The 27,384-nt window shown below is 46.9% G+C and overlaps 1 protein-coding gene across 1 annotated transcript in view; it reads right to left on the bottom strand.

Annotated features, from left to right (window-relative positions):
- Positions 1 to 20,642, bottom strand: part of CFAP206 (cilia and flagella associated protein 206) — a 603,144-nt gene extending 582,502 nt beyond the window's left edge. Inside the window, exon 1 of the mRNA XM_078648188.1 lies at positions 20,543 to 20,642. The gene's annotated coding sequence lies outside the window, so the exon portion shown is untranslated. The remainder of the gene's footprint in view (positions 1 to 20,542) is intronic.
- Positions 20,643 to 27,384: the final 6,742 nt, after the last annotated feature.

The following is a 27,384-nucleotide window of genomic DNA, read 5'->3' as shown; positions in this document are numbered from 1 at the left end:
GTGATATGTCACCCCGCGCTTAGTATAAAATAAATGGGGCGTGGTCTCGGAACTTAGTCCGGACCACGCGGAATAGCAGAACGGTGTCCCGGGTCCCTTTTATTGCGCGCAGCGTTACCTGCGCTGCGCCATACATCCTGAGGGCCCGACACCCCCCTTCTTTTCATAATACTTCCCCAAAGCAGTGTTTTGCTGAAATGCAATCCACAAATGTGAGCCACTTTTTTTAGCGTGCCCAGGCCTATTTTTGATCCCAATCCAACCCTGGTGAAGTTCATGAAATCAACATCTGGCAGCAGGCTTGTTGTTCGGCAACTCCAGCATTGGGCAGGGCCGGCGGGGCAACAAAAAAACCCTCTGGAGCCAGCATCACTTCTCCATACACAAAATGGAGAATGAGTCGTTGGAAGGGGACAGTAGTATCATGGAGCATTACGGCCAGAGCTGCCGACTTCAGAACATGGGGAACCAAGTTCAAGTCTGTGCGTCAGCTCAACATCTTGTGGTGCTTGGTAAATCTCTTATCCTCCTTAGTGTCTAAAAACAATTATGTGAACTTGTAATGTAACTTGTGACCATGTAAACTGCTTCAATGCCGTGGAGTGTGGTCGAGTGCGTGTGATAATAAAAATGCAAAAAAAGAAATAGTACATCAAATCACAGCACAAGCAGCGGATGGTCACTAATAAAAGTTAGTCAATCTATGCCTGGTCCGTGCACCAGAGACAAAGAAAGAACTGTTGTAGGGCACACTCTGGTCAATTATGATGAGACAACAAAGAATAGTGGTAATGATGCCAACATATGGTAAGCGATGGGCTGGCTGAAAGCCCTTTATTGTAATCAATAACCCTCCCTATGCGCTGTCGGCTGCAAGACCTAAAAATGAGCACTGCAGCGCTGTGAAGCGCTGACATCCTGGGTCCCCAATAATAAACACGTCTGTTAAAATTAATCATGTCCCACTGCACATTTGTTTTTAGGTATATTCTTTGTCCTTTGTCGTTCCAAAGAATTATTTCTGAATGACATTCTTAGGCCAGTTGAGTTATATTCTTGGTCTTATGGCACTAGTTTAAACTTGTCATTTTTGGCCACTTCTACAACCATCATAAATGTTGAGATATTTTGGTTTCTGTAAGGAAAGAGTATCTGCGAAACCTATTGTCAAAGGGGTTCTTAGATTCCACTGCGATCTGTGGGTTAGGAGAAAGCCTGGGTACACGAAGCATTTATGGAAGAAGAGAGCGGTCTTGAATTAGCTATAAAGAGTCACTCAGTGTCACACAAAGGCAGGTAAATGTCACTTATAAATTCCCTGAAAACCTGCATATGTCACAAACGCAAACTGAAACCTTGCCAGCTAAACTGTAAGTAAATCGGTCCCACAGCGTTTAAGTCACCATTCCCGCCTCAAACTAGCTTAATGCATCACCTAAAACTCCAAAGGACGCTCACAGATCCAGAATCTAAGAAGGCAATATTGACTGATTTTTTTTTAAAGTCAAACAAACGTAAACATTTATACTCTTTGACTTTTTTAAGCCTATCCAATCGCCAAAGAATGGATGCACAGCTAAATGTTAACCCAGTCTCTGCTTCAAGTCGGTCAATAGTTTTGAACTAAACGACAAGCCCTAGCGATTTATTGTAATTGCATATTAATGCACTTGTGAGTATTTCCATGGTACGCCTATGCTGGATGTGTTGGGTTTAAAATGATATAGGCTTGTTGCAAGAGACTCAATGCGTTTATTGATAAATCGCCTTTTAAGTGACGTTTTGCCTGACTACAACATGGCCGCTATTGAGGCACTACGTCTAAAGCGCAGTCTCCATCTAGCGACTTTCGGAACATGAAATCCTTAAGCAATGACCGGTGTACTATCAATAGACCCACCCCATCTGTCTTTACACCCCCCGCGTTTGCACGCATGCGCATAATTATGCGCAGCCGCACTTCTGTCCATGTCTTAGCCGCATGTATTTTTAAGCTCCCCACTCTTCTGCCAGTTTAGTGCGCATGCGTGTGATTGCACGCATGCGCTTTCAAGATCCAGCGGCGAACACTACTACTGCTTGACCATCATTAACCGCCGTTCACCAGGGAGAGCCCCCTGCCTTGCGCTCGGCTCCGGCAGCTACGAGGCCTCCTCCCTTTCCCCGGCCCGGCCGAGGCTCCCAGGAGATGCCCGCACAAAGGCGAGGAGGGCTGCGGGGAGCGAGGGGTGCTTTTGCAAGCTCCCCCGCCACCATAGAAAGGCGCCCATTCACTGCTTGCAGATGCGGCTCGCCTTTCCGGTTCAATCCCAGCCCCCCCCCCCGCCTTTGTTTCACAGTGCGCTGGCCCTGCCACCCCCCCCCCCCCCCCCCCGCCTTTGTTTCACAGTGCGCTGCCCCAGGTGTGCAGCTTTATTTATTTATTTATTTATTTATGCGTTTTTATATAGCGCGGACTTTACCCGAAGGTGTCAGAGTGCTTCACAATAGGAACAGAACTGATACATCAGAACATTACAAGTGAGCAAAATACGAAAGCAAACGTTACATTAAATAAAGCAAAAATGACAATCGTGAGCCAACAAAATACAAGAGGAAGCAAACGGTGCATTACAAAAGTGACAATCGTGAGCCAACAAAATACAAGAGGTAGCAAACAGTGCATTACAGAGTAATAAAATGTTTGTATTGAACGCTTTCTGCTACAGTTCTGCCGATTCTAAGTACTGTTAATAACAGACACTACTATTACCACATTTATGGCACTCAATGTACAGCCCTCCAAAGAACTCAGGCAGGAGTCTGTCTTACCATGATTTCCACTTGTGACCTTTGGCCCCCTTCATTACCTCATCCACCAGCTTTCTCACACTTTGTCACAACATGTCGCAGGGAACTCGTTCTAGTGGCAAAGGCTGTCAGTCCTTGCGCTCCATCTGTTCAGCCCTCAGGACATGAACCTCTCGCTCTGAAGTCCAAGGCCCTCCATTCTCCGACCTCTCTGTTCAGTTCTTCCTCACCTCTGACGCCAGCCTACGTGCCGCACCTCTGACACCTGACCTACTTGCTTAAAATCTGCAGTGTTTTACATAAACAGATCACTGCTGACCAGGGGTTTAAGTGGGATGAAAAAACGGGGGGGTCTCTCAAAGGGGCGTGGCCAGTTTAATTAGGGGCATGGCTTTAAAACACTTACGCTAAAAATCTGTGTTTAGCATAGTGTGCCGCCCGGCTTGTATTTTTTGTATCCGTCATTGCATCTAGATATATGATACAACAAGAAGTAAGAAGTAAGAACTATTGGCTTTGCCAATGGTTATTTGTTGCATAATATAAATAAGCTGCAACTATGGTTATTACATATAATATTGAAAAAGCTTCCAATTAAAGCCCGGGTGACCCTACCACAATGTTTCTGCTGGTGCGTTTTAGAAAGAGAAGGGAAATCCAGAAAGAAAATGACTCTTTAAAGGATTTCCCTTCCCCCACAACGCTCACCTGGCATGACGTCATGCCGTAACTTGTTCACTAGTGAGAAGTGAGCAGTGTGGGCAGAGCACATCGACGTGCCTGCTGTCTCAAAACGGGTCTCTATCAGGCTGTTTGCCCCCTGGCACTTTTTTCTAGACTGCAGTGACAGCAAACTGCTGTCACTGCAGTCCGGAAAAAAAACAGACCGCCTGTGCCAGGGCTCAAAACAGAGCCCGATAGAGACCAGTTTCGAGCCCCCCTTAAAAAAACTGCCGGTGCTCAGACCCCTCGAGACCCGGCCCACTTAAAACCCTACTGCTGACCCCTTTGTTTTCTCCAACCATCCCCAGTGTCTCTACTTCCCTACTTCTCAAGAAATAGGAACAACTAATTTAGTCACAACACCCATCTCTTCTCTAACAACCTACCAACTCCCACGCCAGTGCTTAATTTGTATATAAACAAGTGCAAGGGCCCTCGTCAGGAGGCTACTGTGCCTAGCACACCCCATTGCCACTACCAGTGCTGCCAATGATAGTACCTATAAAACTACTAACCATCAAACTGCTACTAGTGTGACAATTAAGACAGGTCGAGGCCCCATAAGCAATAAAAACTGGCTTGAGTGGTAGGCGTTAATTGCTCCTGCATTCAAGGCAGCCCATGGCATGGCCCCTAAGTATCTCTCCAACAGCCTGTGCAGCTACACACCTGCCTAGAATCTGGGATCTACTAAATGAAACCTTCTTGTCACACCCAAAACTTTGTGCCTCCACCATCTTTTAAAGCAACCGCTCATCACAGGATTTCAAAACAACATCGGGAAGTTACTTGCTGCTACCTAAAGGACACAAATGGATTCTAGTTCCTCATACTTCTGAAAATATGTATGTTTCATGCATGCATGTGGAAACAAAAGTAATACATTGAAAAATGAGGTAACAGGGATAGAAGCGGGCGCTCAGCAGGAATTTGGCTCAAGTACAAATTGACAATTCACAATAGGTGCTCAAAAGCAAGATGGGGTGGGTCACCTCACTCCACCCAAAAGTTTGCTGAGCAGAGCTCCGGGTAAACAAAATCCAAAATGTCTCGCTGAGCACTCAAATACAGTATCCTTATATCAATATTCAACCATCAGTGAAGCAAAAGTAATGTACTTCTGTCTTTGTCAGAACCCACCGTAGAACTGGTGCAGTTAACCAGCGCCTTAACATACATTACAATATTGAAATGTGATGACGGAAGCGCTTGAAAAAAACCAGCAGAATCGCGAAAAAAAATCCCGTAGCTGTTACCTCAATCATCGATTAAAATGTTATTGCTGCTTCTGAATGAATACTTAATAAATACTACTGCAATACTGTGTGATTTCCTGACACGTATGTTGCAAAGCGCTCCGATACCCTCGAGTCTGGCCAGCGCTATATAAAACTCTTGAAATAAATAAACTTGAGACCACCACATTTGTCAGCAGCAAAGGATCGCTTCACTCAGCCAGCCACTGCTATAATTTTGCCAAAATTGTAGTGTCAAGTTTTCCATGCTGGGTGTAACACTAGTAACTAGTAACAGTTGTTAACTAACACCATTGTGCATTCGAGGACTTGTAGTTTCACATTTAACACTGCACGTATGGACTCAAAACATAAAGCATGAACAGTGCTGGTAGCTAAAATGTCACGACTGCGATCACTTGACAGTGATGCAAGATCACAGGGGTTGCAAACAGTCCCGGAGTCGCAGGACATGGTAACGCATTGAAGGTCCACACCTTTCTTAAAGCGCTACAAGCTTCTCAAGTTTCCCAACTAAACCTGTGAATATTTCATACATTTGTTTTTCATTTCTATTTGCATTATGGTATGTGTAGTCCACAATTAAAAAAGTTCTAATATAATTACTGGCAACAAACACACTTAGGTGAGCTACGCCAACATAGAATCTTCACACTTCAGGGCTGTGCTGACAATCCCAAAAATACATTTATAATTTTCCCAAATAATTGGCTCTAAAGAGTTAAAAATACAATACTTGAAGGTCTGCAACAGCATGCCTTATTTTCTTCAGCATGAAATATTCCAAACAGAAAATTTCATTCCCAGTAGAAACATAGGATGCAGAGGAGGTGTTTGAGCCAGGGGTTAAAAGTGTCTGTCATAGGTCACATTTTCCTCTTCCGCCCAGAAATACAGATGGACAAAAATATAAAGACAGCAACACCTCTCTTCACCTCTGCTCCTATTGGAAATGCTGCTCACTGAATTTAATAACAGGATGCGCGGGGGCAGCGAATGTCATATTAGTAAACGTGTCACCCCATTTTATTAGTGGTGGAGAAACCCTTAGCAAGTTGTGTGGGCCAGTCTGGGTCATAGAGAGATACTTGATCCAAGTCCCTATACGTCATACATATGGATTTTCATATCAGCCGTCCACCCTCAAAGCTCACCTGGATGCTCACTGCGGCCATGGCGGACATAGAAACTGCACTTCCAGAGGGTAGGAGGTTGAGGCACCTCTGTTGGGCAGGTTGGTTCCACACATGTGTTTCCTTGTTTTAACTGCACCAAAATGTAGGGTGGAGGGCAGACGGTGACAGGATGCTTACTTGTTTGGTGTCCAAAGCTTAGACAGATGACTGTTGTTTGTTCTTGTGAGCCTTGGACTAGCACTGCCTCCCCTTGTGCATCTCTCCCACAGATAAACCCTACATCTGCACCATTTTAAGGAGCAGAACATCTCGGACATACAAAGAGCACTAATTAAACACAACCCCAGGTACATGTGCAAAACATGGCTCAAACCTATAGAGGTTGCCAAGCATTTGCCACCTCAACATAACACCCAACTCCTGTTATACTCTTACTGTGTGCTATGTCAGCTGAACAAGCTAGACACAGTTCCTGCCAACATCATGCATTGGGACACGGCTCATTCAGTCGCCTAAGCATTTGCCACCTCAACGCTACATACAGTTAGAGCTACTGTCACAAATCACGGTACAACAACAGTACTTATGAGACTCAGCTAGCACCATCATTCACACAGCAGTGCTCAAAGCCCTGTAGTTGGCTAAGCATTTACCTCCTCAACAGAACACCAATTCAAGTTATACTGACACATCAATTCCGTCACACCAACCTACATATCAACCAGCATGAAGAAGTGGGAATTGAAACCTATCAGGTCCACAGTGAATGGCAAAAAAAACCATAATGGGAAATATCCTTGAAATAGATCTCTAATTGTCTGTTGCGCTGCTTCCTTCTCTGCAATATAAATATTAATATAAATATATTTTCAATATATATATTATTTATATATTTACAATAAATATTTTCTTTTATTAATATAAATATAATATACTTACAATATATATCTACAATATAAATATATATATATATATTTAATATAAATATGTATTTATATTTACAATTTGAATATAAATATAAGCATTTGCAAACTGGGATATTGTAGACAAGGAAGCAGCACAACAGACTGCAACCAAATCTTTACCTCTGACTAACTGCGCTAAGCGAAAATATGAGTTACACCTGAAATAGAAAAACAAAATAAGAACTGCTATTACAAATTGTAAAAGCCTTGAGGAAGTCCTGATCCTGATGACCATGTAAGGGTGAAACACGTGTCAGCTGTCGATAATCAGATACCGAATATTGCAACATCTTGAAAAAATGATGAAAATCATGAATAAAAGGATAACTTAAAATCACAGTCCAAGATCTTGAATTATTCTTCATGTATCAATATTGAATAAGGAAGACGATGCACCCATATACCTCAAAATTGTAAGTGCTAATGGCTTCCCATCAGCAGTTCCTTGCAGTCTCTGTCACACCTTGAGGGAGCCCTAGTGCAGGCACACCTCCTGCTGTGACAGTCGAGCAACCCACTGTCATTCTGCCTCTGCCATTAGCCCTCTGGCCTGACATGTGTGTGAAGGCTGTAACAACAGATTTTCACAGGGTACACCAGTCCTTAGTAGACCAAAACACCGTCCCGCTAACTGGCCTCAGGCAGAGGCTCATCGGCCGATGGCAGATTGCCCGCCTTGCCAATCAGAGGGGCTCTCAGTCTACCCATAGGCCAGGTGCCAGACTTGAGCTAACACGCACGTGCCAATGCCCCATCACCAAAGGAAAAGAGCCACAACCAATCAGGTCTGCTCAAGTTCTTCTAAAATTGCTACCAGCCTTGTGTTTAATGCCTGAGGGCAGTCACTAAATACGTTGATAACCTATATATGCAAGATATGTGTTGAGTTGCTACTTACAAAGTGCAACAGAGCCAGGTAGGTAAGGCTGCTGTCATAACCTACTGGGATAAAGTCTTGTTGGCCACTGCAGCTAAATGGGATGACCAGCCCCTTGAATGTCTTGTGGAACATTAATGAGCTTTAATAGACGCTACAACAGACGCTCCAAATTTTCTTCAGATAATGGAACAGGCCAAGTGAGAGTTTATGATTGTTCCTGCATCACAGAGTAATAAAATGTTTTCATTGAACGCTTTCTGCTACAGTTCTGCCGATTCTAAGTACTGTAAATAACAGACACTACTATTACCACATTTATGGCACTCAATGTACAGCCCTCCAAAGAACTCAGGCAGGAGTCTGTCTTGCCATGATTTCCACTTGTGACCTTTGGCCCCCTTCATTACCTCATCCATTAGCTTTCTCACACTTTGTGACAACATGTCGCAGGGAACTCGTTCTAGTGGCAAAGGCTGTCAGTCCTTGCGCTCCATCTGTTCAGCCCTCAGGACATGAACCTCTCGCTCTGAAGTCCAAGGCCCTCCATTCTCCGACCTCTCTGTTCAGTTCTTCCTCACCTCTGACACCTGACCTACTTGCTTAAAATCTGCAGTGTTTTACATAAACAGATCACTGCTGACCAGGGGTTTAAGTGGGATGAAAAAACGTGGGGTCTCTCAAAGGGGCATGGCCAGTTTAATTAGGGGCATGGCTTTAAAACACTTACGCTAAAAATCTGTGTTTAGCATAGTGTGCCGCCCGACTTGTATTTTGCTGTATCTGTCATTGCATCCAGATATAGGGAAACATCCTTTACAACGCAACTTTTACCATGCAGTGCCTTTGCGACGCAACTTTTACAACGCAAACCATTACAACGCATTGCGCTGGGGGGCGCTCTAGGATAGGGAATAAGTTTAATTTACTATCCAACACCTTCCCTAGTGTCCACGGGGACTGGAGTTGGAATAGTAAATTAAACTATTCACTATCCAGCACCCCAAAGCGCTATGCGTTGTAAAGGTTTGCGTTGTAAAAACCGCGTTGTAAAGGCATGCGATGTAAAAGCATGCGTTGTAATGTCATACATCCCCAGATATATGATACAACAAGAAGTAAGAACTATTGGCTTTGCCGATGGTTATTTGTTGCATAATATAAATAAGCTGCAACTATGGTTATTACATATAATATTGAAAAAGCTTCCAATTAAAACCCTGGTGACCCTACCACAATGTTTCTGCTCTTGCGTTTTAGAAAGAGAAGGGAAATCCAGAAAGAAAATGACTGTCCTGCACAGGCCACTCACAAATAGGAAAAGTAGGCCTGTAGGCTATAGCCTCCAAGGGACAACTGTGTCTTGTGCATACAGTTACAAGACAACATAGCCAGTATCAGAACTGCTGAGTTTAACGCCCTGCAAATAATCTCTTTTGCCTAACAGGGCACACCAACACCACCCCCACGCCAGTGAGGGGTTGGCAACGCCACTGGTCAAGAACATTATTTACAAAAAGGGGTGGTGATGGACAGAGTCTCTGAATTAAGCAGAGTACTCTCACCCAGTCAAGAGATCAGGGCTAGATCCAACACCGTTTTTTAGCTCATTGCACAATCCCAGTTTCAGGACCTGGCTGTTTGCAAATTAGTCTGTCCCTGGCCCAGTGCATCATGGGAACAGGGCAGACCAGACTACAAAAGCCAATTCTTACACTGGGAAGGAAACAAGCTTCCGGGGACCGGTTTCTGGCATTTCAGCCGTCTTCGGCCCAGCTTGCTTGAATCCTGATGGTGCAATGAGCAAGGGACTCACACCTGAGTATACCCTTCCACGCTTAGGGTGGACAAAATTATTTACAAAAAGGGGTGGTGATGGACAGAGTCTCTGAATTAAGCAGAGTACTCTCACCCAGTCAAGAGATCAGGGCTAGATCCAACACCGTTTTTTAGCTCATTGCACCATCCCAGTTTCAGGACCTGGCTGTATGCAAATTAGTCTGTCCCTGGCCCAGTGCATCATGGGAACAGGGCAGACCAGACTACAAAAGCCAATTCTTACACTGGGAAGGAAACAAGCTTCCGGGGACCGGTTTCTGGCATTTCAGCCGTCTTCGGCCCGGCTTGCTTGAATCCTGATGGTGCAATGAGCAAGGGACTCACATCTGAGTATACCCTTCCACGCTTAGGGTGGACAAAATTATTTACAAAAAGGGGTGGTGATGGACAGAGTCTCTGAATTAAGCAGAGTACTCTCACCCAGTCAAGAGATCAGGGCTAGATCCAACACCGTTTTTTAGCTCATTGCACCATCCCAGTTTCAGGACCTGGCTGTATGCAAATTAGTCTGTCCCTGGCCCAGTGCATCATGGGAACAGGGCAGACCAGACTACAAAAGCCAATTCTTACACTGGGAAGGAAACAAGCTTCCGGGGACCGGTTTCTGGCATTTCAGCCGTCTTCGGCCCGGCTTGCTTGAATCCTGATGGTGCAATGAGTAAGGGACTCACATCCGAGTATACCCTTCCACGCTTAGGGTGGACAAAATTATTTACAAAAAGGGGTGGTGATGGACAGAGTCTCTGAATTAAGCAGAGTACTCTCACCCAGTCAAGAGATCAGGGCTAGATCCAACACCGTTTTTTAGCTCATTGCACCATCCCAGTTTCAGGACCTGGCTGTATGCAAATTAGTCTGTCCCTGGCCCAGTGCATCATGGGAACAGGGCAGACCAGACTACAAAAGCCAATTCTTACACTGGAAAGGAAACAAGCTTCCGGGGACCGGTTTCTGGCATTTCAGCCGTTTTCGGCCCGGCTTGCTTGAATCCTGATGGTGCAATGAGCAAGGGACTCACATCTGAGTATACCCTTCCACGCTTAGGGTGGACAAAATTATTTACAAAAAGGGGTGGTGATGGACAGAGTCTCTGAATTAAGCAGAGTACTCTCACCCAGTCAAGAGATCAGGGCTAGATCCAACACCGCAAGAACAGCAGAAAGATGGGGAAGCCATGAATACGTGGAGAGACTCGAAAAGTGAAGTTAATGACGAAGAAGTGATGCTTGTCAGATTCATTCAGAAAATGAATGCTGAAACGCTTAGTCTGCCGCGTCGGACTGTCCACAGTCCTTACGGACACCCGCATGCTGTCTGCTATAAACAAATGGCAAGAGCAGCCATGATTGTCCATGCAGACACGTGCACGAAAGCCCTCGCCAGAATTGATTACAAAAAGTACTCACAATAATGAGAGCACAAATCCTATGCCAGTGCCTTTTAGGGCCATTAAGCGCTATATAAATAGAAATAATATGCACCCACATGCCAACCTTTTAAAGTTTCTCTCTCTCTAACTGAGAATTTGCTTTTACTCTGTGTCAAGGGTAACCTCACCAAACACTGTGGGTTATATTGCAAAATCTTGACCTTGGCTATTAAGCTCTGAGAGGAAAGCTCACAGACTGTTCTTACCAGTGGCGTAACGAAACTTGAGGGGGCCCCACTGCAAACTACATGCAGGGGGCCCCCCTCCCATCCACCGTGCCAGTCTAGAGCTCTCTGGCCAGCGACCCGCCGTACTGCAGGGGATGCGGGGCTATTGTTACGCCACTGTCACCAATACAGCCGTTATAAGTAACACTGGATGGTGGAGTTAAAGGTTGGGCTTAGTCTGTCAGCAGGCTATCATAGGTGGTGGTCCATTCATTACAGGGTCCCTGCCATCAGTACGCCAGGGAAATTTGCCCAATTTTAGGTGGGTTTCCTGATGCAGACTCCTGTCATGATATACAACATAGGGCCCACTCATTGTTCAGTTTTGACAAAAGTGCATCCACTGCTCCTTCTGGTTTCCGTTTTAAAACATTAGACAAAGCGACAATGCAGTATTTCAAAAGCAGATGTAACTACAAAGAGCACATTTTGATAATACATTTTTATTAGTAGACAGTAGCAATCTTAAGAGTCATTGCATAGCTTCATACACACTGTAACCCCAATTCCATTACAGTCTCTCTCTTTCTCTCTCAATGAGTCAGTCTCTCTCGCTCAGTCAGTCAGTCTCTCTCTGTCATTCAGTCTCTCTCAGTCAGTCAGTCTGTAAGTCTCTCTCTCTCTCTCTCTCTGTCAGTCTGTCAGTCATTCGGTCTCTCTCTCTCTCTCTCTCTGTCAGTCTCTCTATCTCTCTCTCTCAGTTTCTCAGCCAGTCACTAGGGGGTAAGGAGCTGCCGAGTCTTTCACTCTCCTCTAGATCGTCCGGAGGGGGAGGTCTACATTGCCTCACATCTTTGCATTCCTACAGCTCACAGTGCTGTAAATCTATATACATGTATACTAATTCAAAACAGAATGTCTGTGGTAGCAGTCAATGGTAACCCCACCACAGGGTGATCTAAACAGAATAGTATAATAGCTGCCGCTGCGTGTTACTTATCTGAATGGCGTAGTCTTATCATACACCCAACACAGCAGAATTGTTCATATTGGATATAGGCGCAATAAAAGAACCATGACTGATGCATCTACAGGTTTGGCTAGTCATCCTCAGAACATCGATTACCAAGTAGCAAGTACAGCTGGTAGGGCGCCAGTACCCTGTTTGACAGGATCATTGTCTATGTGGTTTCGCTGTGTGTAGCTCATCCTACATCTGACATAACCTCTCTACCAGGCAATCTGTCTCTCTGAGACCTTCTGCGCGCTCCTTGGGGCTTCCGTAGTTGCAGGTATTTCATGACGACTTTGGGGTCATTGAAGACCCTTGGAGACCCCTCATCAGTGATCTTAAGCCGGGCAGGGTACAGCATAGCGCCACCGAGCCACTGCGACCTCAGTGCACCGCACTCAGTACCGCCTCGCGACGACGCCTTGGTATCCCCGAAGACGCCACTACACGCCGAAATCGACACAGCTGCTTGCACCGTGGTTCGAGGGCACCGCTCATAAGGTAACACGACACACTGCCCTCATCCCGCACTACAGCCTTGGGCTACCGATGCCGGCGCCATCGACTCTAGTTTGTCAGCTGACAACAGCGATTCAGCAAGGACAACACCGCAGCTTGCACCGTGACCTGCCAGCACCGTGATGAGCTCCGCCTTCAGCTCGCACTGTGACCCTGGTCTCACCAATGACGCCATCTGACGCCGCCACAGAGCCGAAGGTCGCACCGCGACACGGGGCACTGCACGTCACACCACTGCACTTCGCACCACAGCACAAGACGCCCGGCGACGCCAGTGATCCTGACTCCAGCAGAGATGAAATCGATCTGTAATGCGTGTGACTTCGAGGGCCCAGACGACTCCTGCAACGACATCCGGAATCGACGCCTGAGGACGCCTTGTTTTCGGAAGCTCAACGAGAGGTGGCCGACGCCCTGCATCTCTAACAGGTCCTCTTTGCGGGTCTCCCGACACATTACCTGGCCCTCTACGTCGCGGCCAGCCAGACCTGTTTGGATTTGTTTGCTCATGATGCCATGATAGCCCGGAGCGACGGCGTCACGCTCCGACCTCGTTCATTTCTGTCAGCACTGGGGCACCGGGTGCAGAGGAGCATTACAGGGGTTGGTGCCCTATTTAAGTCTATGGAGATTGGTCCATGGTAAAAGAGGCTGCAAGCTTGGAGTGGGGTACCAGTCGGACTGAACCAATAGGGGGGCTCAACTCTTGTGAGGCTTGGAACACCTTTGGTCCTCTTCTCCAGGGTCCAGGGGCAATGGGTACAGAGGTATCTTTAGGCATCTGATTTTCGTCACCGGAAGCCCTCGCTGTGGAGGGGTCTTGCAAACAGTCTCCAGGTGTGTCCGTAAATTCTCAGTGGCCAAGTCCAAGGTGGGCTTTGTCTCTGGAGGCCTCGGGGACCACGCTGGCACCATTGGCTCACTTTAGCTTGGGCTCGGGAGCGCAGATGCAGTGGTACTTTGCGGCGCCAGGTTTTTGCCGTTCCGGAGTCTCACAGTCTTTATTGGGGTGCCTGAAGGATGCAAGGGGGCAGCTCCAGTGCTCTATGGAAGTCCCTGGTTCTCTGTTGAAGGTAGGCTTTGGAGGCAAAGCAGTTGCAGGACGAGATGACTTTTGGCGCACTTTGATGGGAACAGCAGACAGGCCAGCAGGGCTGGCGCTGGGTGAGTTGCTTTCTCCACAGTCTGTGCTTTTGTGGCTCTTCTGTGTCATTCTTCTTCGTAGGTCGGCAGAATCTGGGGACCACGCTGGCACAGTTGGCCCACTTCAGCTTGAGCTAGGCAGCTCAGGTGAAGTGGTGCTTTCCAATGTTGGGTTTCATGTCTTGGAGCCTCATAGCTCAGTCCTTGGTACCTGTAAGATGCAGGGTAACAGCCCTCATAGCAGTAAAGCTGGGTCCAGAGCTCTGTCTCCTAGGGAGCTCAGTCAAGATTGCCAAAAACTGCTGCAGGCAGTTGCGAAACATAGCTAGACGGCATCCAGCCCCATCTCGAGTAAAAGTGGAACGGGCGCTGAAAGGTCAGAGGGCTCACCAGCATTCGAGAATGATACTTCGGAAACTGAGTTACCGGAAGTCACACCCTAGACGCCGGACGATATTGTCTGAAAACCTCACCCTGGACTATAGGCCCACAAGCTACTGAAGTAGGATGAAGCCTTGACCTGGAGGGTCGGTCATTAGAAAATGTCGATTATAGCTCTGTTCTGAATAGACTCGGATGATCGATTCAGGGCTATGTTTCTGATTCAAGTATTGCGGGGGCTGCCATCGTCATCAGGTCATACCTGGCTACCAAAACTCTTGTTTGATCCTCTTAATAGTCATCCCTTGGCCAAGATGACCTTCATGGGCAAGTTTAAAAATATGAACACGAAGACCACTTGGCGGTACAAACCTATCACCTCTCATAATGACATCTTGATTGCACACTGATAATTCATCCAAGAGTTTCCAATATGGTTTAACTCCAAAAGACACCATATTTTCTCGTGGTGCTCCATTCTTAATTAAAGAAAGAACTTCCTTCAAAATAGAATCAGATTTCATCTCCTGCACACATTGTGCTTTTGAAAAGGCACCCAAATCACAATCAGAGACTTCACAAATCAAAGCTACTGCTTCTTCAGACTCAAGTTTCTTCACAAGATCTCTGTCACCAACTTCCAAATCTATAGTACCCCCACTTCGACGGAGAATGTTTCAAGCATGTTTAATCTATGAAAGATCCAATACTGGAGAACATAAGTGTCTGAATGACCAGTATGATGACTTTTCCTTAAAAGATTGTGGATACTCAATAGATTTTTTTGGACTGAGAAAGGATCTTGATTTGCATGTCTTATATTTGATGTGCCTCGTACATCCTGTTCGTGCCACATGACTGCCAAAGCATTGCTTCTTCACTTCAGTGTAGATCATCCTCCAATCAGATCTGCACTAATGAATAGACTCCTTCAACCATTTCCTTTAGCCCTTGTCAAAAACAGGCTAATGTAATCACAAATGCTGCTTTATTGGCCTCGGATGCCCAAATGGGTGTTCTTTGTGCTGCAGTTGTTGGCTGTCCATACTGTTCTAAAAGCATTTCTTGCCTCCATCTCGGATGGCAACACTTCGATTCTATCAGACCGCTCCAGCACCATCTAATATATAAATTGACTGAGAAGATTGCTGTAATTGACCTGTGTTGGGAGATGATTCACCTCTGGCAGGGGTGCAACGATGGGGAATTTTCCCATTACCAGCTTATTCTTCAGGTTCCCTCAATGTGAAAGCAGGGGCTCTTCTCTCGCTGGAGACAAGTGGAATCTTCACCCTGAAATGACCGTGGTGGAGATCTCCATGTTGGGATTTCCACAGACTCATTCACCTCAACCTAGAACAGGGAATGTCCTCCGTTTTGTGCTATACATTTCTCACTGAATGGATTCTTGGGGATGCATTTAGGTTCATCTAGTCGGGGTCGGCTGTACAAGTAGCCACTGACTGCTTCCATTGAACGTTTTGTACAAAGATGGAGCACGGCTGATCCTAATCCAATGAGGATCTGGTATGCTGATCAGCTGGCATTCAATACTTTGCTCCCTTTATAATACAGTGTGATCTTGTTCTTGCAGTATGGTGGTCTGGTTCCGCACCCTGAGCCCCAAACACTGCGGCAGTACAAGTGGAGACTGAATGGTGCCAGACAGTGTCCTTTTCCCATCCCAAGGAAGTTGCAGACATCATCTTGGCTGCTAGGAAGCCTGCTACCAAATCAATCTTTGGGAATCACCTATGCGCCTCAAAGCAGGGGGAGGCCTGTGCGCCTCAGAGTGCAAGGAGGCTGTGCACGGGAAGGCCTGGGGGAATTTGTGGGGCATCCCCTGCAGTGAATCCGGTGGCATGCTGTGGTGCTGGCTTCTGAGGTGGCTCTTCCGGTGGGCGGTCTTGTTCTTGTAGTGGCGGCCCCCACAGGTGGCCTGGCCTTGGGTGGGGGCGGTCTCTGTGGTGGTTCTTCCCGAGGGATGCTTGGAGTTCAGACTGATGAGTAGGTCATGTGGTTGTGGTGGTCCCTCCGGGTGGTCTGGGTTTATGTGCTTCTCCCCTGTGGGTGGTGGAAGGACGCCCCCTGCCTGTGAGAGCTTGAGTAGGCGCTATCTCGTTGTAGTCCCGGACTGGGGTGGATTGGGGCGGTTTGGTTACATGGTCTTCAGTGTTATTTAGCGCTGAGTGCACCCGGTAGGCCACGGAGCGCTTTATCGACTCCACAACCCCTGTAAAGCACGTGTAGACACAACACGTTGTGCATTGGAAGACCTGGTAATAGCACAGGCACAAACTCCTTTTCAGGCGGCTGTGCACATGTGAGCTGGCTGAAAAACGCCATCAATCACAATTTAAAGTTAGTCAGTGGCTGAAGGGGGTTGACCCATAGCCCCCTGCTGTAGACTTTAGGAAGTGGAAGAAAAATGTGAGTGACACAACAACCAACAAATGAATAAAGAGGGCTGCCTCTGTTTTTTTTGTTCGCCCTATGTGGGAAGGGTGTGCTCAGGGGTGGGTCCCGTGCTCTCCATGCCACTGGAATCAAGCTATCCTATCATCCCCTTCTGTTTGCTGTCTAACCTCGGTCGGAATTTTTTTGTGTGTGTTTTTAGTATCAACATTTTGGGAAACATGAGTCTGGCGCGACTGCTAAAGCTATCTCTAGTCAAAATGAAATAGACTGCTTGGCGGTAAATAGCGCTACATTTTTGAAATTTTGTATTCGCCACAGGAGCAATTTATAATAGAAGATCGATGCACTTTCAACTTTGCTCTGATTTATATATTGTCTAGTTTTTAGTATCCATTTTGTATTTTAAGCTATTTTATTTGGACTGAGTCGTCTTTTTTTTTTTTTTAAATTGTATCAAATGTCATGAATGTAACTGGCTTATATGTATGTACTTTTATGGTTTTTCCTAATTGAAACCGAATAAAGTAATTTTTTGACTTTTGAAATAGAGTAATTGAGGACGCAGTAGCTGGTTGCTTGTGTGTTAGAAAAGTTGTGGCGTGCCACAGAGGTATCACTCTCTGGTCCTAGGAGTGTTTGAATCACATTTGGAAACCAGGCACTTTCTACCATTAGGGAGGAGCCTCTGGGCGCTACATGGATGAATCGCGATATTCAGATTCTGCTGCCAGAATAAAAAAAAAGTGTGGTGATTCAGAGGGAGGGGGTAGCCAGGGGGGCCGGGCGGCTGCAAAGAGATGGAAATGCGGCAAGTAGTGAATCTGCGCATGTAAACGCTGCTTGAATGCGAAAGGGGTGTTCATTGCTAGAGTTCATGTTACGCTGCCTGAAGTGAAAGATTTCTTCTTTCTGCTGTAACTGCCAATGCAGAAGCTTATCTCGAAATGTTATTGTCTCACTGCCCTGCCCCCCCCCCCCCCCTTCTTCATTCACCTCTCTGCCCTGCTTCTGGTGGCTATCTTGAGTTTCTCGGTTTGGATGCCCTACTTTAAATGAGGCAATGCACTGATATGTTGTGAACGTGAATGTAAGAAGGCATGGTGTCTCACAGATCATTTATACTAAGGCAAGCAGCAAGCATCACAGATTAGGACATATACACAGTTTTGAAACATCTGAGATGTTATCGGTTTGCAGAAGGGCTGCTTTCTTTACATATTTAGTTCTGCATCTAAAAGGTCCTGCAAAAAACGTTTCACCATCAAGTGCCATTTCTCTTCCTGTGGATCCAATATCTTTCTCTGCCTCATGAGCTCCAGATCCATGTAAAACTGCTTCCAACATTCGCTTCTGGCATTCATCTGTGCCCATTTGTCCTATCACTGAAAGTTTCAGCAAATCCCACAGACAAAATACCTTCAAGATGAAGGTAGTGTAGCAGAGCGGTTATCTCCACAATTAGGATGAAAGAGGCAAACAAAAGGTCTCGATTTACTGCAGTCCTGTGGGTGGGATTCCTTGGGGAAATGGTCTTAGGTTGGTTGTAAGAAGATGTTTGTGAAAGTTTCATTGCAGGCTACGCTATCAGCCTGTATGTAGGTGTTCCATCCTACCTCATTAACCAGCTACAGAGAGTCCAGAACGCTGCAGCCAGGCTGATTAATAACATTCCTTATCGCCACTCCATTTCACCCCACCTTATCAAACTCCATTGGCTCCCAATAAAATTGCGGATCCAATTCAAAGCCTTAACCCTGGCTTTCAGAGCCCTTAATGACTGTGAGACTGAAGTTCTCACAGTCACAACGCAACCTCAGATCCAATCATCTCCGCCTCATGATATGCCCCCGATTCCGTCTTGCTCGCACGGGAGGAAGGGCTCTTGCAGTTGTCACTTCCAAACAACTCTGGAATCAGCTGCCCACAGAGTTAAGATTCGTGACCTCAGAACCCCTGTTCCGGAAAAAATTAAAGACCTGGTTCTTCTCCCAGATCTAAACTCACTTCATTCTTTTTCCCCCCCGACCCTCCTGAGATAATGTCTTCAGCGCCGGGACACCTCCGTCGGAGGTAGCTGCGCGCTCTACAAAATACTTAATAAATAAATAAATACATAAATTGCAAAACATTAAGGAGGATGCTTTTATCAATTCTTTTATTTTTTTAAACCGCTGTTGCCTAAAAAGTGCTAGCTTTGCCATTTCCTAGAGCTTCAATATTTTTAAATCCTATGAAATACCACAAAAAGACCTGCACAATTTGTGAAGTGCGCGTTGTCTCAACCTAATATAACCTTATTTTGACTTGTACTTGTGTTGGTTGCCTATTTACTTACTTGTATACTATTGCGTGACCTCCTCTGTCTGTAAAACGTAACTTTTGTTGCCAATTATTGTCCTGAATTGGCACCCATGCCAGTTGGTCACCCTACTTCAATCCCGAAATGCTCTGGGATCATCCTTAAACTTCGCTTGTGACATAAAAGGAGGCATTTCAAGACTGAAAGAAATCCACAGAACTTTATTGTACGAATAAAGATTCGACTCAACCGAGAGGACAACCACTCCGATTTTTTTTGTTTTTTGTTTTGATTCTGGCAGCAGAATCTGAATCTCTTGATTCAGCACGCAGCGCCCAGAGGGACGCCCCTCATGGCATCAAAGCCCTCTCCAGGGCCCACATCAAATATTGACTTTTCAAACTTGGAGAGACAAGTTTCAAGCGCTAAAATGCACAGAGTACAGCAGCAGGCGCACATGAGACCAGGCACAGAATCCAAAATTTGAAGGTATTCCGGGGCTGAGCTGGGGGGGGGGGGGTGGTCACACTCGGTGGAGGAGGGGGGGGCTAGATAAGAGAGATGTTCACACTGTGCAGATTCCTGGAGCTCGCTCTGAGGCTCTGGAGTGCAGTGACCCCTGCCGGCGCGGTGACAAAGATGAGGATGAGTGAATGCATGTTTTAAATCGGGTCACTGGAATGTTTTATCAAGAATCACCAGGTCAGGAGTGAGTGAGTGAGAGTCAGGATTGAGTGAGGGCCAGGTCAAAAGTGAGTGAGTGAGGGTCAGAATTGAGTGAGGGCCAGGTCAGGATTGAGTGAGGGCCAGGTCAGGAGTGAGTGAGGGCCAGGTCAGGAGTGAGTGAGTGAGAGTCAGGATTGAGTGAGGGCCAGGTCAGAAGTGAGTGAGGGCCAGGTCAGGAGTGAGTGAGTGAGGGTTAGTATTGAGTGAGGGCCAGGTCAGGAGTGAGTGAGTGAGGGTCAGGATTGAGTGAGCTATGCTTAGATACATGAGCAGATGCCACCCTGCGTCACTGACAAAGCACTTCAGTATGTTTAACCAACAGCGGTCGAGCCGTCGGTTTCCGGTGCAGTATTACACCCCTAATTGTACTTTGTTTTCTCTTGCAACTTGCACATGTCACTTTTTCCTCCTGTAATGCACCGTTTGCTCCTCATGTATTTTGCTTGCTCACAATTGTCACTTTTGCCTCATGTAACGTAATGTTTGCTTTTTTAACACGCTGACGTGTAATCTTCTCCTCACGTATCATTACTGTTCCTATTGTGAAGCCTCTGATACCTTCGGGTAAACTCCACGCGAGATAAAAATAAACCGAATCCCGCATGCGCAAAGCGAATGACACTCGTAGGGTGTGCACAGCCAGACGGGGGAGCACGAATACACAGGCAGAACCTGCATGCATCGGCACCCCTCTGACGTAGGGGTTGTTCAAAACGACGGGGGTGGAAATATAGTTTGAACACCGGCATGACAATCGTTAACTATTAGACGAGGGACGTTGTTTCACCGATGCCTTCTATAGTGATACAGCAGTCACAGGTTGCGGTTGTAGCTATGCCAGTTGTTTATAGTTCCTACTCACATCCTCTGCTTCGCTGCACTCCGCTTGGCTGTGCTGTTCTCGCCTCTGCTGTACTCGCCTCTGCTCAACTTGTGCGTCTGCTCATGGTCGCCAAGGAAACCGAACACGGAAGAGCAATGCAAACATTAGAAGAAGGACTGCCCCATAATCCTTCTAAAATACTCTGAACGATTTGTGACCATTTAAAGGGGACGAGGTGTATATTTTTATTTTTCGGTGCTTTTTTGTTTTTTGTTTTGATTCTGGCAGCAAAATCTGAATCTCTTGATTCAGCACGCAGCGCCCAGAGGGACGCAGCGCTCAGAGGGACACCCCTCATGGCATCAAAACACTCTCCGGGGCCCACATCGAATATTGACTTTTCAAACTTAGACAGCCAAGTTTCAAGCGCTAAAATGCACAGAGTACAGCAGGAGGCGCACATGAAACCAGGCACAGAATCCAACATGTTAAGGTTTGCAGTGGACAGAATTTCGGGGCTGCGCGTCCACACTCGGTGGAGGAGGCGGGGGGCTAGATAAGAGAGATGTTCACACTGTGCAGATTTCTGGAGCTTGCTCAGAGGCTCTGGAGTGCAGTGCAGTGCAGTGACCCCTGACGGCGCGGTGACAAAGATGAGGATGAGTGAATGCATGTTTTAAATCGGGTCACTGGAATGTTTTATCAAGGATTACCAGGTCAGGAGTGAGTGAGTGAGGGTCAGGATTGAGTGAGGGCCAGGTCAAAAGTGAGTGAGGGCCAGGTCAGGAGTGAGTGAGGGCCAGGTCAGAAGTGAGTGAAGGCCAGGTCAGGAGTGAGTGAGTGAGGGTCAGGATTGAGTGAGCTATGTTTAGATACATGAGCAGATGCCACCCTGCGTCACTGACCGAGCACTTCAGTATGTTTAGCCAACAGCGGTCGAGCCGTCAGTTTCTGGTGCAGTATTACACCCCTAATTGTACTTTGTTTTCTCTTGTAACTTGCACATGTCACTTTTTCCTCCTGTAATGCACCGTTTGCTCGTCATGTATTTTGCTTGCTCACAATTGTCACTTTTGCCTCATGTAACGTAATGTTTGCTTTTTTAACACGCTGACGTGTAATCTTCTCCTCACGTATCATTACTGTTCCTATTGTGAAGCCTCTGATACCTTCGGGGTAAAGTCCGCGCGAGATCAAAATAAACCGAAGCCCGCATACGCAAATTATGCGGGTCAATGTGAGGTTGTCTGGTCCCTGGCAAGGATGACAGGACGCTAGTTGTTGTGAGGGTGCTATATTTATTTAACATTTAAGTTATCAGCATGAAAGCGCCGGGTGTGCTGCTTCTCCGGAGGCTCTCGCTCGAATCGCGCGTTTCAGCGTGATCCAAGATGGCAGCCGCTCACGCTACGTGGTGACGTAGCGCTCAGACACTAGAGCGCAACTCTACATATCTCCCTCTTTTAATACAAACAATGAAAACTGAAGTCTCTTCTTATCAGGTTATTTTTCTTCTCCCAGCTCAAAATCTCGATATCTGGTGGGCCTCACAATCACTCTGCCCCCCCCCTTGTTCGTCTTCTCTGGGAATGTTCGTAGTTGGACTCATCACTCTACCTTCTTGTGTGCTCGGTCTTTCTCTGCAGGGAGTTTCTCTCTCTTCTCTGAGGCATACCTCTGCTCCGGGAACTTCACTGCCTCCTTGCTCTTCTTCTTGTCCTTCCGTTGCCATGCTCCCTTCTCCTTCCGTATTCACAATGTCTTTCTCCTGTGACCCCCGGTCCATTGTCGTTTGCTCCCTGTCTTCCGGGTACCATTGCAGGATCTTATTACACCGGGACATGCGATCTTGGGACCACACGTTCCCATTGCTAAGCAATGCAGCCGGTCATACACCTCCTTTACTTGTAAGGGACGACTGTATTTGCTGTCACCATTTTTCTGTACTACCGCCAATTTGACCCTGACCCATTCTCCTTTCTCCAGACATGTTTCCTTCACGTTCTTCCTTCTGTTGTAATGTTCGGTATATATCATTTGGGCTTTTTCTAGATTGTGCTGCACCACTGCTGGGGACCATTTGCTGGTTATGGTCTTCTCCTTCCACGCCAAGTTATCCTTCGTGAAGGGATCCCTACCCCTTAGAATTTGAAAGGGGCTGTACCTCGTGCTTGTTGGGGTGATGCGGTAGGCCCATATCATATTTTGGACCTCCTTTTCCCAGTCCTTGCCCATCGTGATGGCTGCCTGGATGGACCCCATCAGTACTCTGTTGAAGCGCTCTACTTGTCCATTTCCGGCAGGATGGTATATAGATGTGTGTTTGGATATGACGCCATTCCTCTCCATATATTTGTGCCATTTCTCCGAGGTAAACTGGGGACCATTGTCACTCAAAACTGATTTAGGTATGCCTTCCCTGAGAAAGGCATACCTTTCGAACGTAAGTATCGTTTCTGTGTCCATTTCCTCCTGCACGTGTACTTCAGGCCATTTTGAGTATCTGTCCACTATGGCGCATAGGTATTTTGGGGTACCTTGGTCATCTAGAATTGGTCCCAGTATGTCCATGGATAGCTTCTCCCAAGGATTCTTCGGGTTGATGAATTTCCCTAAGGCTGGCCTCAAGGGCGTCATCGTCTTGTCAGCTCGCTGGCATTGGTCACACTCCCTCACGTGTCTCTACGTTTGTATGTCCATCCCTGGCCACCAATATCCCTGCTTGGCCCTCATCTTAGTTTTCACAATCCCTAGATGACCTTCATATAGAATCGCCAACAATCGTGGTATCAACAACGTCGGGGGTACGACTTTGTCTACTCTGTACAGGAAGGTGCCTTTGTCCTCCAGGGACAATTCTTCTTGTACTTCATAAAATTTCTTGAGGGTTGTCCGCAGGTGCCTTTTTTCAGGCCATCCTCTGACTATGTATTCCTTCACTTCTTGGATGTCCTGGTCCTCTCCATACGCTCCAGTCCACTCTTGGTTGCTAATCACCTTCTCTGGGTCTTCCATCAAGGCCACCATCTCATCGCTCACTTCTGCTCCGTCTGGTGCACTTTCCATCGCGGCAGCTCTACTAAGGTAATCTGCTACCTTGTTCTTACTTCCCGGGATGTACTCCACGTCGTATCGGTACTCGAGTAACTTCAGAGTCATCTAAGCTATCCTAGGAGTGGCACTTGCGTGCCCACTGGACGTAAGCACTTTTACAAGTGGTTTGTGATCAGTCTTCAGTTGGAACCTCGTGCTCCATAGGAACTGGTGGAATTTGCCCATGGCCCATACCGCTGCTAGCATCTCTTTCTCTCTGACGCTTAATTTCTTTTCTGTGTCTGATAGGGCTCTGGAGGCGAAGCTGAGAGTTTCTGTTGTTCCAGTTCTCCTTTCTTGCATAAGAACTGCTCCCAGTCCTTTGTCACTGGCATCTGTCGTCAGCACTGTTTGTCCTTGAGGGTCATATCCTTGTAGGGGTATGGCTCGGCTGATGTCCTTCTTGATGCCTTCAAATTCCCCCTGCGCCTCTTCTGTCCATGTGAACACGGTTTTGTCCCTTATGAGTTGCCTCAGATGATGCGTCTTGGTGGCAAAGTGTTGTACGAATTTGCTGTAATATTGAGCCATCCCTAAGAAGGATCTTACTTCTTCCTTGCTGGATGGAGGCAGGGCATCACAAATGGCTTTTATATTTTCCCTTTTTGGTGTAATGCCTTTCTCTCCTATTTCATGTCCTAGGTAGGTGACTGAGGCCATTCCATGTCGGCACTTCTTCCACTCCGCTGTGAGGCCTTTTTCTTCTAGGACACTTAGCACCTTGTCTAATTTCGTGTCATGATCCCTCCGGTCTTTCCCCATCACCAATATGTCGTCGTGGAAGTACTGCACCCCTTCCAGGTCCTTGAAGAGATGGTGCATGAGTTTCTGGAAGACGGCCGCTGCTGAGGCAAGTCCAAAAGGCATCCTGCGGAATTGGTAACACCCAAACGGTGTTATGAACGACATTAGCCTCCTGCTTTCATGGTGTAGGGCTATTTGGTGATATGCAGACGTGACATCGATGGTAGAGAACCATTTTATTCCTTTGGTCCTAGCCAACATTTCCTCGATGCGTGGTAAAGGAAACTTTTCCACCATGATGCACTTGTTTAGTTCTCTCAGGTCCACACACAGCCGGACCTTGCCGTTAGGTTTCATCACTACCACTAGGGGCGCCAACCACTCCGCACAGTTTATGGGCTCTATTAGTCCATTCTCCTCTAATCTTCGTAGTTCCTGTTGTACCGCCTCTCTCACTGCAATGGGGACATTCCGCACCTTGTGAGATACTGGTTTGGAGTTTTCCTTGAGTTCTATCCAGTGTGTGAACTTCTCCAGTTTTCCGACTTTCCCTCCGAGCACCTTGGGGAAGTCCCTCTTCATTTTTTCTAAGTCCGGCCATTGTTCGGGTGCCGTCATCAGCACTTGTATGCCGCCTCCCGGGTCTAGTTTTATGCCCAGGTCTCCTTGATCCATCCAGCCCAGGACTGACGGGCCCTTCTCCGCCACGTACAATTTGCACTCTGCGCTCCGACCGTTGAATTAAAAATGTAACGCTCTGTAACCTACCAAGGGAATTCATTCTCCCGTGTACGATACGGGTCTTATATCCGGAGGTTACAACCAAGGTCCTAGGTGGGGCTTAAACTTCTCATTCCACACTGCTCTTTGGACGATGGTATACGGTGATCCAGAATCTACTGCGATACTGATCTGTTCTCCTCCAATCAGCATGTCACACTGTGGTTTACGCGATCTTTGGATATCTATGCCTAGCACTTGATCTTCTATGCACAGTACTGTGTCCTCTTCTTCGAGTTCTCTCACCTCTGTTTCTTCTGGATCTTGTTCAACATAGTTCACCGTGTTGCGGCCTGCCTTCCGCCGACACACTTTTTCTTAGTGTCCGGTTATGCCACCGAACATGCACTTCGCCCGGAACGCCGGGCATCTTTTGTCGTAGGCCTCGTGGGCTTGACTGCCACATCGATAGCACGTGTTCCTGCCTCCTCTGTTTTGCTTTCCTTGCTGCACCGGTTTCCCCGGCCATCTGTTGGGTCCTCTACTGTTCGTCACCGCACCCTTGTTTCTTCCCGTGGTTTCTTCGTCGTCTAACTTGTTCACCATGGGCCTCGTGACTGTTTTTCTCTTTGCTGCGTCCGTGCACCTTTTCGTCAACTCGGCCTTCTTTACAATGGCGATCACTTCCTTTAGCGTGGCTTCGCCACTTGCCCACAATTTGTCTTACACTGTTTTGTTAGTAGTGTGCATGACTATCTGGTCCTTTATTAACTCATCGTGCAGCGTACCAAACTTGCACGTCTCGCTAATTTCTTCAACGCTGCCACATATTCGTCAATTGACTCTCCCATCTCCTGCTTTCTCTGCTGGAAATTGTACCGGTCTATAGACGTGCACACTGCTGGCCTGTAGTGCTCATTTAGTTCTTCTATTGCGTGCGCGAACACATCGTCATCTGCTACTTGCCGGGGCTTGGGTACCAGGTTTTGAAATACTCTAATCCCTTCTGGGCCTAAGTTGTGTAAGAGTATTTTTTTTTCTCTTGCTCTTGAACGCTTCTTCATTCTCGTCTTCCAGGGCTTCTATGTAGTTTAGGATGTACTCTCTCCAGTCCCCCCACTTCATCAGAGGCTCTCCCAGTTTTGGTAGAAACGGGATCGGTGTCGTCATTGATGACGCTTGCGCACACATTTCTTCGCTCTTTTTTGGTGCTGTTTCCTGGCTTTTCGGACTGCCTGGCGCGCTTGTCTCCTCGCCCTGCTCTGGTCGGAACTGGGGACTCTCTGCGCCCCTTGCTCCACTTCTCGCTGACTCCGCCAGGGCCCCTGTCTGGTTCGTGTCTTTCCTCTCAGGCTATTTCCTCAGTTTTCCGCCCGTGTTCCTCCTTATCTTCTCTGCTGGGTTTGCTGCAGGGGCCTGTCCTTATCTGTGTCTCCTGCGTCCCTTTTTTTGCTCTTTGTGGGGATCCAAGGGGGCCTATCCTGTCTCTCCGTTCCTTGGTCTGGGTGCTCTCGTACCTGGTTGTGTTGGCATCCACTCTGCTCCGGTGCGTCTTCCTGCGCCTCTGCCAGGCTCTCCTGCTGTGCTTTTGCTTCACTCCTCCGTGTTTTTGCCTGCTTCTTGTGGCTGTCGCCTGCCACGTGGTGCTGGTCTTTCCTTTCCTTCGTTTTATTATTTTTTTACTATGTCCCAGCCTCGTCGCCACTGTGAGGTTGTCTGGTCCCTGGCAAGGATGACAGGACGCTAATTGTTGTGAGGGTGCTATATTTATTTTACATTTAAGTTATCAGCATGAGAGCGCCCGGCGTGCTGCTTCTCCGGAGGCTCTCGCTCGAATCGTGCGTTTCCAGCGCGATCCAAGATGGCCGCCGCTCACGCTTCGTGGTGATGTAGCGCTCAGACACTAGAGCGCAACTCTACAGTCAACGTGGCACATTTTGTGATCACTTTTAGTTAGACATTTATACTCATGGTACACTGTCTGGGGGAAGGTTCCACCTCATTGGTACCTACTCATGCCAAATACCTGATTCAGGCGGGAGACTTCTGAGTTTTGAAACAAAAAATAGTGCAATTTTAGCTGTCTTCCACCTGAAATTGGCTCTGCTTCAATAGAAGTCAATTACAATCTCCATATTATATTTTTAATATCTTCCACTTTCCTCTTGTGAAATGTTGGCTTGTAGGCCTGTTTATCAAACAAATGTAGCAAACAAGCAACTGGAAGATTGTAGTATGTATATATTATCTTCTAATTGTATGACTTATGTTTCTTTAAAGAATGTTGTGTACTGTATGTTCCTTAGTGATATAGGCAATCTAGA

This window comes from Lissotriton helveticus, chromosome 6 (assembly GCF_964261635.1).
Source record: "Lissotriton helveticus chromosome 6, aLisHel1.1, whole genome shotgun sequence".
Lineage (NCBI taxonomy): Eukaryota > Metazoa > Chordata > Amphibia > Caudata > Salamandridae > Lissotriton > Lissotriton helveticus.
Note: the sequence above shows the minus strand (reverse complement) of the source record. Positions and strands in the feature narration are given on the sequence as shown.